General features: G+C 42.7%; 1 protein-coding gene across 5 annotated transcripts in view; it reads left to right on the top strand.

Moving 5' to 3' along the window:
- The window catches only part of PLEKHG4B (pleckstrin homology and RhoGEF domain containing G4B), a 175054-nt gene that overhangs the window by 35207 nt on the left and 120744 nt on the right, over positions 1-19103 (top strand). The gene's annotated exons all lie outside the window — the stretch shown is intronic.

Below are 19103 nucleotides of genomic sequence, written 5' to 3'. Positions count from 1 at the left end.
CCTCATCCTCAGACTTCCTTGGGTAACTAGGCTAGGGGTAGGGAACCTCAGGCCCAGGGGCCAAATATGGGGCCCCAGTTGAGCCCTTCAGGATTTCCCAGAGAGCCCAACCCAATCTGCTTGCCGAAAGCAGAGAGGAACCCAATTCAGAGGGACATCTCCAGGCATGACCACCTGTAGCTGCATTGGGGACCAGCAGCCATTTTGACTGTCTTGAGGGCTTATTCTACATCCTGCCATGTATCTCGGGCATAGCACACACATGACATACAATTGGTCCAAAGCTCCATGTCTCTAGTTGATGGGATTTTAGTCAGCTGTAAAGACCTACGGCCTGAGCTTTTCAGAATAGACAGTTGGCCAAAAGACCAGATCCACCCCACTTTCCCCTTCCCCATATCCTATCCCTTTCTTCCAAAAAGCACATTTTTGGTAATTTCTCAACTTTAGTGTAGTTCCCCCAATTCTAAAAGGTTGAAATGTCTTTGCTAACACTTAGTTATTGGCTGCAAGAGCTTTAAGCTACCATCTACTGGCAATTTTGCATTTTGGGCCCACCTTTTTTGCCTTTGGTTCTGCCTACCACAGGAATAGGGGCCTTAAGAGTATCTTTGAAATAGATCCATTTCCTTGTACAAAAGAGATTCACCACTCATGCAATAGAAGGCTTAAATAGATAATTGTTTGCATTGGCTTGATGTATTAATTTATAATTATCCATATCTATGGTCAAGAAACCAGTGAATAAGTGCTATTTTAATCTCTACTTTTGATGCATACAAACCCTAACAGCTTAGGACTCAGTCACAGGAAACTTTATTTTCCTGCATGAAAGCAAGTCCCAAGCATTCCAAAGCAGCTTTGCAGGTGGAAACATGAATTAGATAAAGTAATCACAGAGTTCTTTCAGACCAGGCTTTTATTATGCAATCACATGGGCTCACAAAATTTTAAAAGGAGCCCAGATGACATCCTCTTTTATTTGTAACCATCCCAAGTTTGTCTACCACTTCACCTGTCTTTTTCCTCACACCCCAAATAGGAGGGAAATATGGAACAGCTGCACATTTGATTGATAGCATTCACACATGTCCTGTGATTCCAGTGTCTGGGAAAAGTGATCAGTTGACTCAAACCATGAGTGCCTTTATAAGAATATGCTGTCATACATACCAAAGATGGAATCAAAATTCCCCACATCTATGCAGAAAGTATGTGAACTGGGCCATGCATCACTTATTTTCATGGATAAAAATTCTAGGAAGATTCTGTCTAGTGTAAATAGCCTCATAATTATGCCTGATGGATATGGTGTAATTAAATGTGTCAGTGCAGGATTTTTCATACGTACCATTAACCTGCATTTTTTGGATTATAGCAGTATGTGGCAAGTAAATAACAAGAACCAGCAGTGTGCACAAGAAGATGATACCTATAGGTTAAGTAATAGGTTGCAATAATAATGTTGTAATGCTAGTAAATCTTCAAATCCTTAGGAAAAATGCCAAGATTAATTGTCTTTATAAAAGCATTTGTTCTAGTTTTTTGTTTCTTCTTCTTGTTGGATGCAAAAATATCAGCCATGGCTTTACAGGTGGTTTCCTGTGGGATTCCCCAATGGGTGTTACTGAAAAGCTTGTAAATGAATCACGACATTGTCAATTACTGTGCTCAGCGGCACAAGTCATTAAAAGAGTTGACCTTTAGGAGAAGAACTAAAATTGACAGGTGGTTCCTGACTGAGGAACAAATTCCTTTGTCATTCACCTGAGGAAGTAATGTGGAACTCTTTGCTCTTACAAAACAAAGGTATTAGAAGTCTGGTTTGAAATGTGTACTGATATTACAGATTCTTAGGGAGCCAAGTTTCCATGCAATTTTTTTTTTTTTTTTTTAACTTGACTGTTGTTTGCAGGGCAAAAATGCTCTAATTTGCATGGGGATTTCCAAAAAGGATGTGAGCTTTATCTCTGTGGAGCAAAATGGTTTTGCAGATGCCAAGAACTTATGTTTGTTTAGATTTCTCCTAAGTATACAGACCATGTCGATAATAAAGGAAGTCTTCAGTAAAGTCTTTTGGGGATCATTCTGAAAACCATAAACCAACCTGCAAAACGTTTATAGATAGACTGCTATTATCAGAACAACATTAAGAAATTTGTGTTATTTTCCCCCCATAGGCTATTCCTGGCACTGTTCTCAAAATGGTGTATGATTTGTCTTATACTGGTGGTTACACTTACAGAAAAGAATGTTACTGCAGGTGCATGTAAGAGAACTCAGTTTTGTACATTACATATTAACAATGGATAAAACTCTGGTTAGAGTGTTTTATTCCAGTGTTAAGCATTTCCAAGGCAGTTTACAAAATTAAACAATCTTAAAACAACAAACAGCATAATGGGAACAATGGAAGCTGCCTATACCATCAAGGCATAATGATTAGGGCATTTGGACTGGGGCTCAGGAGCTGAATGTTCTAGTCATTCACTGGGAGGCTTTAGGCCAGCCACTGACTTTCACCCTAAGTTATCACACAGGATTATTATGGGGATAAAATGGAGAGAAGGAACAGCCTGCTTTGATTCTTTGGAGTTAACAGAGATGGACCCATGGTCTATCTTGCACATTGTTGTCTATCCCTGAAGTGCATAAGCTGAAGCCCAGGGCCAAATGCAACCTGCCAGGATTCCCTGGCCCCATCCAATTCCCTGTTATCACCAGTCGTTTGGTGGTTTCCCATCTCATATAGTGTTCCCCCCCAACATTCTAAACAGTGGAAATGCTCTTCCTTCTTAGTTATCAGGCAGTAAGAGCTTTAAGCTAAAATATGCTTGCATTTTTTATATTTTGCTTCATCCTTTTTGCATGTGCCATTGTATATATCTAGTGCCTTATTTGCTAACAAGCAAGCGATACTTGCAGTTCTTGCAAAGTGGCTTACAATCTGCTCCAATTCACCCACAGTGGATCATGTCACCCAGGTTCAAACAGTATGTCAACCTAGCATGGGTGCCCATAACGCTCATGAGTTCTCTGGGTGGATTCTTTGGAATCCAGGCTGTGTTCATATGATACGACAACCCACCTATGATGACAAACCATGGTAAATTGTTGTGTTGTCCAACCCAACTCAAAAGTCAAAATCGGGAGTGGTTATTTATAGAAAATATTAGGTCGCAGGTGCAGGTGCTTGATGTTTGCTAGATGGGCTAGACTGTGATTCTAAAGCACTGTCAGATTAGAATTAACCAAGACATCCAAGGGAGAGAAAGAGAAGTTGTGCAGAAGAGGAGGGAAACTGCAAAATCATGGAAAGAAAAGAGTTTTGCAGGAGTTTCCTGTGGGGCACACAAAGGGCAGATAGAGCTATAGAAACACAAATTTAACAGCTGTACACAGGTTCTGGCATCCTTGAACCCATTACAATTTTTTCTTGTTTTCCTGTTCTTTAAATCTTTATTATGAACCCTTCCTCTGGCAGTTTTCAATGAGAAAAGCCAACTGAGCTGGAAGTTGGGAAGGGCAACCCAAAAGGGAGCCTGGCTGCAATCCTTTCTACTAGCATTCTAGGAAAAGGCTGCTGGGCTTCCAACCAAATGTGTAATCTGAAACTAGGTTAAGTATTCGGACAATGGAAGGGTGGGTAGAAGTGGTGAGGTTGCAACTTGTAGGGAAAGACTCTTCTGAGCATGGGTCCTCAAACTACACCCATTTATCCAGCCCGCCTCAGAGGTTTTGGACTCGCTCTGAGAAAGCGAGTCCAAAAGCTCTGAGCCGGCACAGGCGTACTCAGTTGGGAGACGGCCACGGTTGTGCTTGTGCAGGGAAGACGGGCACGATCATGGTCGTGCTTGTGGGGGGGGGGGGAGATGGCCATGATCGCGGTTGCGCTTGTGTGAGGAGAACAGGCATGTTTGTGGTCATGCTTGGGGGGTGGGATGGCTGCAATCACGCCTGCCTTTCCTGCACAAGCGCAATCATGTCCGTCTTCCCGCCCCCAGCATGATTGCGCCTGTCTCCCCCGCCCCCCAGCACAATCACAGACATTGTAGCTATGTCCCTTGAATATGGACATGCTCTTCCCCACCTGATCTTGGGCTTTTGCTGCAGCTCGAGCGAGAGGAGCAAACATTTTTAAATTAATTAATTTTAATTTAATTCGTTTTAATTCATTTTTAATGTGCAGTGTGCATAAGAATTCATTCATATTTTTTTCAAACTATAGTTTGGTCCCCCCAACAGTCTGAGGGACAGTGAACTGGCCCCCTGTTTAAATAGTTTGAGGGTCCCTGCTCCAGAGGATAGGACAGAGTTCAAAATATAACATGGTAGCATGGTTTTATGCTATTATTAGGCAGAAAAGGAATCCTAAGATGCTGCAAATTCAAGCAGGTCAAATAGCATGAGAAGCCTTGAATTTAGCTTAATGTGTAGGTATACTTGTAGGTTGTTTCAAGAGTCAGCTACACTGATAAACTTACCTTAAAGAAAAATTTTTCTAAGCAGCTTGTCTGTGTTTTGTCTTGGTCCGATAAGCTGGCTTGCCTGCAGCTAGGGGAATACAGGTGGCTTTAGTCTCTTTACCACCAGCAGCAGCATCCCATTGGCAGAAATAGTTTATAGGGCACTTGAGTAAAGATGAAGGTACCTCGATGAACATGCTGTGGTAAAGAATTTGCAGTTAGTACTGGAATGAAGCTCACAAGTTCTTTCACACAGAAGTGCTCCCACTTCCAGCATTCTATTTCTGCTATCTAAGTTAGAAGAGAAATGTTTCGTGGTTGTTGTTTTCATTAGAACCTGGCTATATCCTGCCAATAACCCATAGATCTACTGGGTGAGCCCTTAAGGGATTAGAGTCCACTGGAAGATTAGCTTGCAAAACATCTTATCTGATGTTCTAAATTTCTGCAGGGATTCTGCCCAAATGTTTTATCAACTGACTCATCCTCTGTTTCATCTTTTACTCTTCCCATTTAATCTGTGACTGAATCAAAATGAGCATGCAGAGACAGAGTAACCTTTTCACCTGTTGGTTTTATAAATCAGCTGGAAATCTAAGCTTACCACAGGACTTACTTGTATGGGATAGCTGAAAGCTGTTAACAAGTCTGGACTGGACAATGTAATTGTAGATTAAACAAGGAGTATGAGTAAATGGGATAATACTGTTCCTATGGACACCTGTGGTGGTTTTTCTGTAGGGTTATTTTCCTTAGCACAAAGCAGTGTTTGCATGAGAATCAAGTTTTGTGTCTTCTTCTAGGGGTCTCACATAGAATGAGTATTAGACATTGACATGTGCAACTGTTTCTATTCTTTTCAAGGAATGGTTTTGAAATATGTGGTAGGTTTGCAAGCCTCCAAATATTATCAGCATTTCCTTTGGAAATTGCTTGGTCCATCACATGAACTTTATATACAGCGACTCAAGAATAGCAGTCTTGAGTATTTTGTGGATCACTTTGAGGGCTTTCCAGTTTCACATCCTTAACGTGCACCTCCTCCTCATTTAACTTGTAGCAGCCTTTCCTAGAGACCTAGCTCTAGTTCTCCTTTTCTTCCTTCCCTAAATGTTCTGGTGCATGACTAATAAATGGAAACTGAATATTTGATTGTAGATGTACTTTCAGTAGGTGAAACTAAGACCAGAAATTGTATTCATTGTGTATATGTATATCTTAGAGACTTCAGAATAATATATCGTGTGTTGAACTATAATATTTTTATTTTTATTCAAAATGGTTTAGTACTTAAGCAAGTACAAAATAAGTGTCTAAGATCTTTATTGTTCTTGTTTCATTTTGATACTGTTGCACAGCCAAAGCTCTCTTTAGGGGTTTGGCATCTCCCAAAACTCATCTACAGTGTATTTTTTTGTATTCTTTTAAGTATATAGTGATTACCTTAACTGGTAGATTATTATTCATTCAAGTCCATTGTTCCTGTGTTCATGTATTCAAATCTTTGTTCCATTTCTTTGTAGGACATTGACAATAATTTCATTTGCTTAAAGTCTAACAGTAATCCAAGATTTTGCTAATCAAATCCTGAGCTGGATTGTTTGCTATCCATTACTCAATGGGGTTTTTTTTTTGCCACATAGTTGTTCATGCATAATTAAGAGCAGGCTTACAATATGATGAGCCTGAAGGTACTAGAATATTGGAGGGCAATGACATTGCATAATGATTGTTAGTTCATTGCAAGGTACCATATGAAAACATCACCTCAGACCCCTGAGGTTTTGGGTTATGCATCTTTTTTGTTTGTTTGTTTTTGCTGCAGACAGAGCAGCCAACTTTATGCCCCTTTGGTGTTTGTTTGTTTAACACAGATTTCAATGGCTCATCATAAAAGTAGCATTTCTTTGAGTGATCTGGTTTGCATAATACGGTACAGTTGTTCATTCTTTTCATCTACTGTGGGAATGACATGAACTCAGCAAATCTGGCTTATTTTAGAGCTAAATAATCCTTGCATAACCCATGGTCTATTTTAGGAATTACATGACACAATAACCCCCACAGTCAGGAGTTGGATATGCAAAATAGCAGCTGCATGTGCCCCACACATGAGTTTAATGCTGGTTTATATTGGCCTCTTATCTGGGTCTATTCCAGCTTAACAACCACATAGACTTTGGATATGGTTTGTGTGTTGAGCATATCTCTGTTAAAGAACTGCATGAAAAATGTATTTCCCAGTGCTGGAAAAGTTCAAAAACTGCTGGAGTCTGACAGTTTCCACTGATTTTATACCAACCTACTGAATCTTTTTTTTTTCTTTTTCCTTGTTTTGTTTGTAGGGAGAGGCCACTGCCAGATAAACAATTCCAGATTCAATGGGCCGTTTATCTGATCCAGCAGGGAAAGATTACAAAATGTTTTGCCTCCCCACTCCCAAATACTGTGTGAAGCTGGATAATTTTGCACTTGAACCTCTGACTAACACTGTCTACAGTGGGGAGGGCACCAGGAAGGCGCCTTAACTAACTACATTATTATCATTAGGTTCCTGGCCAGCAGTGTGCAATCTGCTTTGATATCATGAAGATTCTGTCACAGAAACAATGCATTCTGCAGTGGGGGTAGGCAGAAAGAGGCAAAGTGGCAGTTGCCAGTATAACAGCCATGCTAAAAACTGAGTACTTCTTGTGTGTGAAGTAGAAAACTAACATGTGGCAGAAGGCCAAACTTTTGAGTTATTTCAGTTTCATTGCAAACAGTTTTTGTTTTGTCTTCCCCCAACCCACACAATCTGAAATACTGCATAGTCTATATCAAGTGAAATTAACCAGCAGTGAAATCAACCATCAATTATTTTTTAAGCATTGCATTAATCCAACCATTGTGTCAGTTCAGTCAGTTAATGATTAAGAAACATAATGTAGTTCACACACAGACAAACTTCACTTGATTTACTCAGCACTTGATGAATGGCTGTTGAAGGTGTAGATAAAACTCAATTTGTATATTTTGAGGGGGGGGTGAGCAGTACAGACATTTCATCTGTGATCACTCATTTGCACATTTCTATATGATAGCTCATTCTACAAGCCATCACATGACAAACATGCATGATCTACCGGTTACTCTTACCACATCCCAGCAGGATCCCACAGAGAAGTGCCTCCTGAAGTTGCTCCTCCATGATTGCAACCTGTTTGTACGCCTGTCTTTCTTTCTAGCCCAGATAACCTTGGTGGTGGTAAGGGGGAGCAGCAGATACCACTTCTTACTGGCTCTCTGTCTGTCAAAGAAAGATAAAGAGTAATACCAGCAGGTGACAACGGAGGTGAAAATGTCGGCTTCCTGAGGGGATGGGTGGATATCAAGGCTGTTTTCAACAAGTGCACTTAAAAACCTGGGGTTCAATAACAAAGCACCAGCCAGTGACCCATCATCAGCACAAGATGGATATAGCTCTGATTTCTTTTCCTCTTCTTCCATCCAACCCCAGATGCCATAATAGGTGATCAAACCTATTGATCATCTTCAGATGATATCTGGCCCTACACTAAACAAGTTTTACAAGTGGCCAAATCCCTTGGCTAGGAAATGATCATTCTTCTGGCCCTGTTATGGCCCCAGTGTTGTGTTCAACAGGGTAACATAGAAACAGAAGGGGCCTCCCAGGCCATCTAGGGTACAATCTGACCTGGCACCTTTAGTCACCTTCCTGACTCTTCGCAACTTAATCCACACAGACAAGTAGTCATGGACAAAACCTTGTACTCCAGCATCAATGTCTCACAAAATAGAGGACCCTAAAGAACTCAGTAAGACTATGCCTTCCACTTCTCAAACACCCTACTCCAAACACTATAGTAGTGCAAGCAACACAGTAAAAATAATCCAAACATAAGACATGCTCCTCCCCTACTGATACAGAGAGTTGAAAAGTAAGTGCAGTGAATACATACACAAGCAAGTGCACAACATTTGATTGCACCCTTCCTGTCCTATGCCATTATCAATTAAATTGCTTGGCTCCAATCAGGAGGGCAAACTCACTGTATTGGCATGTGGTCTGTATACTAACAGATGTTGAGTTAAATCTTTGGCCTGAAGACTTTTCCTCCATGTTTGAACTTGTAATTGCAGAGCACTGTGAGAAATTGGAAGGTTGTTTTTTGGTTGCTATCAATTCTCTCCACATGTTTTGGAGAAGGAATTTGTGTTCTTGAGGAAGAGGTTCTTTTTCAATCATCCTCAGTGACATTGGGTTTAAATTTGCACACATCCAGACTTTGATCTCCGCTAGCTGAAGCACTTTAAAGCAATCTTCAGATGGAATGGAAAAGCTATTTTGAGGAATCTGGAACTCTTTTTTGAAAAGGGGTGGACAGCAAACTTCGGAGAGAGCAATTTTGTGATTATTAAATGTTTTTGTATGAAGGAATTTTCTACTGCTTGACTGCAACTTTTCTCTCAAACTGCACTGAACAGTGAGGGTGGGTGGGGAAGACAAGCTTGGTATTTAATCATTTAACTCCAGAGTCACATAATACTGTAGGAAGTGTTCACTAACAGGGTTTTTTTCTCTCTCTCCACCAATATTTAGATGCATGACTAGACTGTTTTTGGAAATTGACACAGTGTTACAAAGTGGGTATTAAACATTAAAGCTTCATTCATTTAGTATAAACATCCTCATCAGAACAAAAAATATTCCCAGCAATATTAAAATGTAGTTTACTTTTTCCATACTTTTCTACCTTAAGGTCAGCAGTGATGTTGGCTTTCAGAAAAAAATCAAACTGAAAAATTCTGAAATGCAAATTAAGTTAATTTGCAGAGATTTGTTTGCATCAGAAACTCACAAGTGAATAATTTAATTTAGCATGTAAAATAAAGCCAACAACTATCCCATGCAATTTTTTAACCAATAGAACACGGGGATTTGACTTGAAATATTTGGGGGGAAAATTAAAGCATAATGTGATTTAAATGTTCAATTCTGATAGCAATTTTATTAGAATATTTGTAAAAATTTAAAGACCCACCCACAGAGTAATTTTGGCTAAGGGGATGGATAGAAATCTAATAAATAAAAAAGAGCAAGTAATTCTGATATATTGTTTAAATATATGAAAGAAACAGAGGTTTTTTTGTTGTTGATAGTCGTGAAGTCGTGTCCGACCCATCAAAACCCCATGGACAACATTCCTCCAGGCTTTCCTGTCCTCCACCATCCTCTGGAGTTCGCTTAAGCTCACACCAACTGTGCTTCAGTGACTCCATCTAGCCACCTCATCCTCTGCGGTCCCCTTTTTTTGTCATCTATTGTTCCCAGCATTAGGCTCTTCTCCAGGGAGTCCTTCCTTCCAATTAGGTGACCAAAGTATTTGAGTTTCATCTTCAGTATCTGGCCTTCTAAAGAGCAGTCAGGGTTGATCTTCTCTAGGACTGACCGGTTCAATCGCCTTGCGGTCCAGGGGACTCACAGGAGTCTCCTCCAGCACAATTCAAAGGCCTCAATCCTTTGGTGCTCAGCCTTCCTTAGCCTTGAGTATACGCACTTTTGTTGGCAGGGTGATGTCTCTGCTTTTTAGTATGCTGTCTAGATTTGCCATAGCTTTCCTCCCCAGGAGCAAGCATCTTTTAATTTCTTCGCTGCAGACCCTGTCTGCGGTGATCTTGGAAACCAGGAAAATAAAATCTGTCACTGCCTCCATTTCTTCCCCATCTATTTGCCAGGAAGTGATAGGACCAAATGCCATGATCTTAGTTTTCTTAATGTTGAATTTCAAGCCAACTTTTGTGCTCTCCTCCTTCACCCGCATCAAGAGGCTCTTCAGTACCACTGCCATTAGAGTGGTATCATCTGCATATCTGAGGTTGTTGATATTTCTTAATTCCAACTTGTGACTCATCTAGTTCCACCTTTCTCATGATGTGCTCTGCATATAAGTTAAATAGGCAGGGCAACAGTATACAGCCTTGCCAAACTCCTTTCTCAATTTTGAACCATTCAGTGGTTCTGTGTCCAGGTCTCATGGTTGCTTCTTGACCTGCATATAGGTTTCTCAAGAGACAAATAAGATGGTCTGGTACTCCCATCTCTTTAAGGACTTGCCACAATTTGTTGTGATCCACACAATCAAAGGCTTTAGCATAGTCAATGAAACAGAAGTAGATGTTTTTCTGGAACTCCCTAGCTTTCTCCATGATCCAGCGTATGTTGGGCATTTGATCTCTAGTTCCTCTCCCTCTTCGAAATCCTGCCTGTACTTCTGGTAGTTCTCGGTCCACATACTGCTGGAGCCTAACTTGTAGGATTTTGAGCATAACTTTGCTAGCATGTGAAATGGGTGCAATGGTGCGGTAGTTTGAACATTCTTTGGTATTGCCCTTCTTTGGAATTGAAATGTAAACTTGACCTTTTCCAATCCTGTTTAACCGTTCTATCGTCTTTTTCTCTGCTTTGCTATATTCTCTTTCCTCAGTGTGGGGCCAAGATGTCTCCCCCTGATCTGCACAATCTGTGCCTTCTCTGCCTCGGGGAATGTCACAGAACGAATAAGTACGGTCATTGTCAGACCTTCACTGAGCAGGAGTGAAAAAATCGAGAGAACCGCCTGTGCAAGCATCTCAGGGACCAGGCTTTAATCGCGTCTGATTAACTCGCGACTCAGACTGCTTCACAGCATTCTTCTTCGACTGCTCCTCCCTCTCGCCCATCAGCCGATGGAGCAACTCTGCCGGAGGACAAATGCTCCTCTAGATCTCCTCATAAACAAAAGGAGAAGAGGAAGCACAGCGGATCAAACAAGTTTTTGGCCCACAAGAAGGCCAAGGATAGGGCGGACAAGGCGGCCCATAAAACCAAGAAGTCTGACTAGCCGCACCACCGTGACTCGGGATCATCCACTCCTTCGGTCCCAACCGTGGTGTCGCTACCGACACTGACTGGCCCAAGTCTCCAGCTGGCCATGCAGGTGACCCCACCAGGGTCTCTGCAACGGATTGTCCCTTCGGCCCTGTCCTCGCCAGATGGTCTGGAGGTGGCCCTGCCAGGATCAGTTTCGGATGGAGAGATCCAGGACTCTCCACAAATGGCCGAATTGAGAACATGCCCTTCGACGGCTCTGGGCTGTCCTATGCTAGGATGAACCACAAGCTCAAGAACATTCATGAGGCTCGCATTGTGGCTTGTCACATGGAAGTCCCAGCTCATTCTAGACATAATTGGTCCTGGTCTCGTCCCTCTTACCAGTACCATCCGTACCCTCAATTCTCTGGCCGGCAGCAGTTCCAGTCCCGTCAACAGTACAGCCATAACCAACTCAGCACTATCAGCGGGGTCGTTGCCCCTCCGACCCCAACAAGCAACAACGTTCACGGGTCGAGTGAACCTCTCCTCTACTCCAAAATCCACCCTCCCCTCTTCCTTTTGGGGATCGGCTATAAAGTTGACTCCCCATCTGGGAGTCCATCACATCTGATAGGTGGGTTTTGTCCATCGTGGAGTACGGATATAAAATTGAGTTTGATACTGTATCCCCGTCGGGACCGATTTGATATAGGTCCCCGTCATCAGTCCTTAAAAACAAAGTTCAACAGCTTCTTCTTCGCAAAGGAGCAATTCGACAACTCATGTGCTCCAAGGGGCTTTGTGGATTCTACTCAAGATATTTTACAGTCCCAAAACAAGACAGTGGCTTTCACCCGATATTCGACCTATGTGGCGTCAACAGGTTTATCAAAACTAAGGAGTACCGGATGACCACCCTTCAAAAAATCCTTCCATTGCTCAGGAGAGGATTGGTTCTCTTCTCTGCACTTAAAGGACGCTTACTTCCATATTAGCATCCACCTGTCATATAGATTACTTTTTCAGTTTACAGTTGGCCCTGAGTACAACGTTTTACCGTTTGGACTGGCTACTGCGCCAAGGGTCTTCACTAAATGTATGATCCCTGTGTGAGCGTACCTTCCGGGGATACATATTTACCCTTTCCTTGACGACTGGTTGATTGTCTCCTCATCTAGAGAAGGCCTTCTATCAGCGATTCATACTACATGCTCCCTCCTTGATAGTCTGGGACTTTGTATTAATTATGAAAAATCCTGCCCTGTTCTTTCACAGATCATCGACCTCATCGGAGCCCGTCTTGATTCCCTTACTGCAAGAGCTTTCCTTCTGCAAGATCAACAGGAGAAACTTTGTTCGTACATTCGTTGAATCCACATGGACAGAACTATTCCAGCTCTGTTGTTACAGAAGCTTCACAGACACATGGCTTCCACAGTCGGATTCGACGTCGACCCAGCAGCATCCTGCCACAGCTACCTCTTTGTCCCTGATACTGATAACCGCTTCATCGGGTTCGAGCACTCTACATCCTGATATTCAGTTCATTCTTCAGTCTGCATTAAGACCATAGGAGGCTAAATGGAGACGTTTTACATCTTTTGTTGACACCAATCATTTCACCACTCATACTGCTTCTATTGAGAATATTCTCCAATCAATATTGGAGATATTGACGAATATTCGTCAATTAAGGTTTACATTGTGATGGTTTCTCACTACCGTGGCCAAGTTTCGGGCTCATCGGTATTCTCTAACGTCCTTATCCGTCGCTTCCTTAGAGGATTATAGGATCTTCAGCCACCGGTTAGATCAGTCGTCCCAACATGGAGCCTTTCTGTTGTCCTACAAGCACTCACCAAACCTCCTTTCGAGCCTTTGGGCACTACCAATCTACATCTGTTGTCTTGGAAGACAGCTTTCCTTGTCACAATTACATTGGCTAGAAGAGCCAGTGAACTTTGTATTCTTTGTATTGATCCTCCTTACCTTAATTTTCATAAGGAGAAAGTCGTTCTGCGCACTGATCCTACGTTTCTCCAAAGTTTGTTTCACCATTCCATGTCAATCAGGACATTGTCTTACCAGCATTCTTCTCTACTCCAGTAGAGCTCTCACTACGCTTTCTTGACATCTGTCGCTGCCTAGCTTTTTACCATCTTGGAATGAATCTTTTTGTAACACGAAACACCTATTCATCAAGTATTCCGAACATGACAAGGGGTCCCCAATCAGGTCCCAAAGACTTTCTAAATGGGTCATCCAGACTATTGAACTTGCTTATCAACTCCAAGTTAGAGCGGCCTGTAATGCCCGGAGGCCATTCTACACGAGCTGTTGCAGCATCCTCTGCCTTTTCTGCTGGCATTCCGCCTCATGACATTGGCAAGGTGGCCACCTGGACTACCCCTTGCACATTTGCCAAACATTATCGTCTAGATGTTCGTGCCAGACAGGACTGCTCCTTTGGTCGGGCAGTCCTCTCCTCTGTTCTTCAATGACAACACCATCCCGCCTCCGGGTGTGGTAGGCTTGTTAGTCATCCATATGTGTGATGCACAGAGGCCACAACGACGAAAGGCAGGTTGCTCACCTGTAACTGTCATTCTTCAAGTGGCCATCTGTGCATTTACACAATCCACCCACCGGCCCACTCGGTGTTTTTGACTGGGTTTTACAGTACCGTTTTTTTCCCTCTCGGCTATGGTTCCGTGTGATATATACTTACCTTGGGTGTCTCCTTGAGCACACTTTGTTATGACATGAATGTGTTTTTTGCTTCCACTTGTGGGTGAAAGGTTGGTCTGCAGTAGACTGGGGAAATGGCAGGTGCTCTGCCTTCTTATACTATGGAGGGGGAGGTGTGGAGTTCTCGCCAAAACCGTTAAGCTTTTGAATCTTCCCGCCTATAGGCACTGTGCAGGCGCAGCACCCATATGTGTGAATGCACAGATGGCCACTCGAATTATGACAGTTACAGGTGAGCAACCTGCCTTTCTGTTGCACCCTGATGCATAGTTTCCCACAAACTTGATGTGCATAAGCATGTGAAAAACATTACCTAATATTATATTTGTAGTTGGCAAATATAATATTCACTGTAGCTAAATAATATATGAAACAATTTTCCCTCATGGGAGACCTTGTGCCTGTGAGGGTCAGTGGCTCTCTTTTTCTCACAGTGGTTCTTGCCTACAAAGTGGTTCTTGGCTTTGCAGTGAGGAAGGACAAGATCTCATTTTTATTCCAGAGGGCAGGACATGGAATAACACACAAGTTAAAAGAAACCAGGTTTAGACTAGACACCAGGAAGAAATTCCTTAGTATCAGATCAGTATGACAATGGAACCTATTACCTGGGGAATCTGTGGGCTCTCCCTTCACAAAGCAGCTGGACAGCCATCTGAGTGGGATGGTGTGACTTAGTATTCTGCAACAGCAGGGGGTTGGACTCCATGGCCTTCTGGCCCCTTCCAGTTCTATGATTCTCTATAAAATCCTCACACACTCACATTCGTGTTACCTCAACAAACACAACTTGAGAATGTGTTCAGTAAGACAACATGTAATTCCACTTTAAGGCTTTGGTCTTATTTTACTTGCCCTGAAAAAAGCCAAACTCTATATATCATTAGAAATATATAAGACTATAGTGTAAATCATTTTGATATCCATATGAAACCACAGGAGTATCTTTTCCATCAAATGCATCCTTGTGAAAATTTGGTATTGGAATAGCTCAGATAAGGATGACTGGACAGATTAGGAGGTGAGACTGTTATCAACTGTATTCTTGTTTCCTGAGTCTTAAAAAGGGATGAGGCTGGAAGAGCTTGTGCCATCCAGACTGGAGCCCCTCACAGGTGGTCAGAATCACCTCATGAAGGAAACAGGAAGCTGCATTATACCAGGTCAGGTTACTTAGCCATCTAGCACACTGTTGTCTATTGCAACTGGTATTGGCTGTTTTCAGACAGAGATACTTGGCAGCATTGTTCTGTTTTTAAGCTGAAAATGCCAGCAAAATATGTGCTCTGCTACTGAGATGCAGTACTTCTGCTCAGGGGCTTAGAAATTATGGAGCATGCTCATTGCAGCTTGGCCCTAATGTTATTCAGACAAACAAAGGGGGACGTGTAGCATTAAGATGTAGCATGCCTGTCTTTCATAACTTTTTAAAATGTTTATATATATGAAGCTGTGAGACAAAATTATCACACCCTGATCACAATTTGGAAAAGCAATTCCCCTAACAAGGTTCTTAACTAGCAACCTTCTGTGCCAAGGACAGGCAGATAATGGAGGTTTCTTTCACACTGCCTTGTCAACAGAGGAACCCTTTGAATTCCAATGGGCACCACTCCCTAGAACAGCCTTCTTTAGCATGGGGGCTTTCAGATGTTTGGCCTACAAGTCCTATTATCCCCAGCCATCATAACCAATGGTCAGGGATGCCAATGGAGGCCAAAACATCTTGTGGGACCCACACTAGAGAAGGATGGCTTCACACATACCATGATATCCCCTTTACTTTGCTGGAGATTATTTCTCACCATATTTGTTCTATAGTTCCACAGTTTAAGGAATAAGTTATTCCAAAACATGAATTATTAGTGGATTTAGCTCAAAAATACAGGAGGAACTATTTCCCAGCATGGTGCTAATTTGAGAGCCAGTGTAGTGTAGTGGTTAGAGTACTGGAACAGGATCCAGGAAATCTGAGTTCTAGTCCCCTTTTGGCCACAAAGCTCACTGGATGACTTTGGCCAGTCACTGACTCAGCCTAACCTACCTCACAGGGCTGTTGTGAGGATAAGATTGAGAGGAAGCAGATTATGTAAACCTCCCTGAGCTCCTTGAAGGAAAGAAAAATAAGTAAATACTGGCTTTATTCTGCCTGAGGACTGGCTGCTCAGACATTACAGCACGCTAACCAAAATCTAAAGGAAGCCAAGCATTCAGTCAGGGTAGCAGAGTGCCTGTCTTAAGGTATGCTAGGAAGCAATGGGGATGAGACTAGAACTTTTCAGTAGTTATCTTGGAGTGAGAAGTACAGCATGACAGCAATTAAATGGTTAAGTATTGGAGGTATTCCAGAAGGAGAAAGAGAAAGATAGTTGCTTAGTCTACATTTTGGCTTCAGGAAGATAAGAAGGAGAAAAGCTGAAAATCCATAGGGCAAGAAAGAGATCTTTCTTTCATAGATCCATAGGGCAAGAAAGAGAATGATAACTCTTTCTTATGTTCTGTAGGACGACAGGGAGATTTAGAATTAAATGCTCCTGGGGTCCCTTAACCCCCTCTCCCCCAGTGTCACTGAGGAGCTCAACCTCACTGTCTTTTACAGTATCACTGGCTGCTTGATGCCAGATCTATGCTTCATTCAAAGAGGCTAACTAAGCAAAGGCTTTGGAACAACAGGACAAGGAAGTTACCATTTGAACAAACTCATACATGAGCAGGCAGAACTCTTGCTAGGCATGCATAACTGTATGAGATGTCTGGGCATGCAGATGCCTTTCTCATGATCTTGTATCTAACATAATCAAGCCATCTAAGGGGCATCCTGATTTGGCCAGCTCAGAGCTCATGCAGAGCTCCTGGTCTGAAGTATAACAGTAAATACATTAGCACCCATTGAGGGCAGAGACCTCCACCCAAAATATTTACATGAAATCTCATTTTCTACACCACCCCTGCCTTAGATTAATAACCCATGGCAGGGATTAGACAATCCCACTAGAAAGCTGTCCTCCCTCAGGCAGAATCCTTAGAACTCAGTGTTCCGTCTGTGCTTGGTCCTGAGAAAACCATCTTAGGGGACAGCCCAAGCTATTGCCTTGTGAGCTCTGTTGCTTCTCCCCCTTCCTTCCAGTGCTTCATTATTTTACATTCATTGAAGTTGAAAATCTGCTGGGAGCATATGGCTTTGCAGTGTTTGCGGGGGAAGCTGGGTGATGGGAGCGAGCAACAGGGTCAAGGTGGCAGAGCAGCAGCTGGAGCGAGGAGAAGAGAGAGGGCACCCGGGATCAATATGGCACTTCCTGAGGAGGGAGTCCAAAACGAGGAAAAGTGGAAGCTGGAACTGCTGCAAAGCGAGAGGAGTGGGTGCATGGTGGGGATCCCCGACCCCACTCGCCAAGGCTTGGCAGCACGTGGGGGCGCCTCGAGGAAAATCCCAAAGGAAGTGTGGAAGGGATAAGCGATAGCCTCTCCTCACCTTTAGTTTAGGTCTCTCTCTCCGCGTTCTGCCCCTCCAGTAAACTTTCAAGTACTGCCGAAGTTTCTGCAGCATTCCCGGTGGCTGGTTTGGGGGTGAGGAGGGAGGGAGGGAGGGAGTGCACACACCTCGGCACAAGCAAGCCCAGCATCCTCCGACTTGGGGGTGACGAATGTGAACATGATTCCTTCTCTCTGTTACTATGTTTTTCCTTTAAGGCAAACGATGTTAATGTATGAGTTGGTTTTTTTCTAAACTAAAACCTCAGTATTCAGGTTTTATTGCAGTGTTGGCACTTTGTGATAAATAAGTGTGTTCTGGGTTGCAGTTTGGGCACTCGGTCTCTAAAAGGTTCGCCATCACTGATCTAACCCATGTAGGATTTCTATATGTGCCCATGCCCATTGCTCTCCTTTCTCCATATTTGGAATTAGGATCTTCATTTTCCTAACTTTCCTTAGAGTTAATCAAAAGAATCCTATCCGAATGGCAAAGTACTTGCATAATTAAGATTCCTTTCTGTCACACTTGATTATTGTTGTGAATATGAATAAGAATAATGCTGTGCTTTCTTGATTCTAAACGCTAGTCCACTATCTGGTGGTTGTTTTCTCTGGTATAACTGTAACTTCCCAATGGTGTGCCATAATTCTTAGCCCACCCTAAACTCACACTCCTCCTCTGTAATGGAACATCACTTGTATAGCCCAGGGCATGCAGTAACATCACTTTGCATAGTGAATAGGGCTCCATGAAAACAGAGGTGATTTTCTCTGTGCATCCTTTTCCTCTTTAATTGTGTTAAGCAAAACAAAAACTGCTTTGTGTCAAGACACCCATAAGGGGAACAGTGCTGACTCCAGGGTTTTCAGGGGCCTTTGACACTCAATGTCTCCCCACCCCCCCCCAGACCTCACCACCATTGTCAACAGCTGCTATTGCTGCTCTTCTTTTTTCTCATCACGGCTACTACTTACTTGACAGGCAGAGAACCTGTCTGGAGGCAAAAGAGTTCTTGCTTAACAAGCAATGAACAAGTAGTCAGTGGCATCCACTCCTCCTCCTCACCAGCATCAATGTCTGAACAAGAGGAAGAGGCAGGTGAAGAAGCAAATTGCAATGGTGGTGAGCAGGAACAACTCCAGGGCTCTTACCAGTGGGCTCCTGCTGGGGCTTGAGCTTTGGTCCTGAAAGGACACACAGAATGGCAGCTTAAGTTTGTTTTCTGACTATGGTTGATAGTGGTGCGAAAACATTTCTTTTAGGAACCCTTATCCAGTACAGGAAGTCCTCTACATATGAACCTTCAAGTTACAAACTTTCAAAGATGCGAATGTGTGTTTGCAGGTCCAGTAAGTTCTTTTTTTCTTTTTAACTGTTAATTCTCCTCCCCTCACTAAAGAAAATGGAGCCATCTTTCTGAGAGAATAGGTCTCCTCTGTCTGCTTAGAAAAATGTGTCGCATTTCTTGTTAGGGTCTGAATCTTGAGAGTAGTTTCTCCCCTTTGAGAAATAAGAGTCAGAGGCTGCTGTTTGTGCAAAACAAATGGCTTAGCAGCAC

The sequence above is a fragment of the Varanus komodoensis genome, unplaced genomic scaffold (assembly GCF_004798865.1).
Source record: "Varanus komodoensis strain SLA01 unplaced genomic scaffold, ASM479886v1 scaffold10, whole genome shotgun sequence".
NCBI lineage: Eukaryota > Metazoa > Chordata > Lepidosauria > Squamata > Varanidae > Varanus > Varanus komodoensis.
The sequence above is the reverse complement of the archived record's forward strand: the minus strand, read 5'-3'. Positions and strand labels throughout refer to the sequence as shown.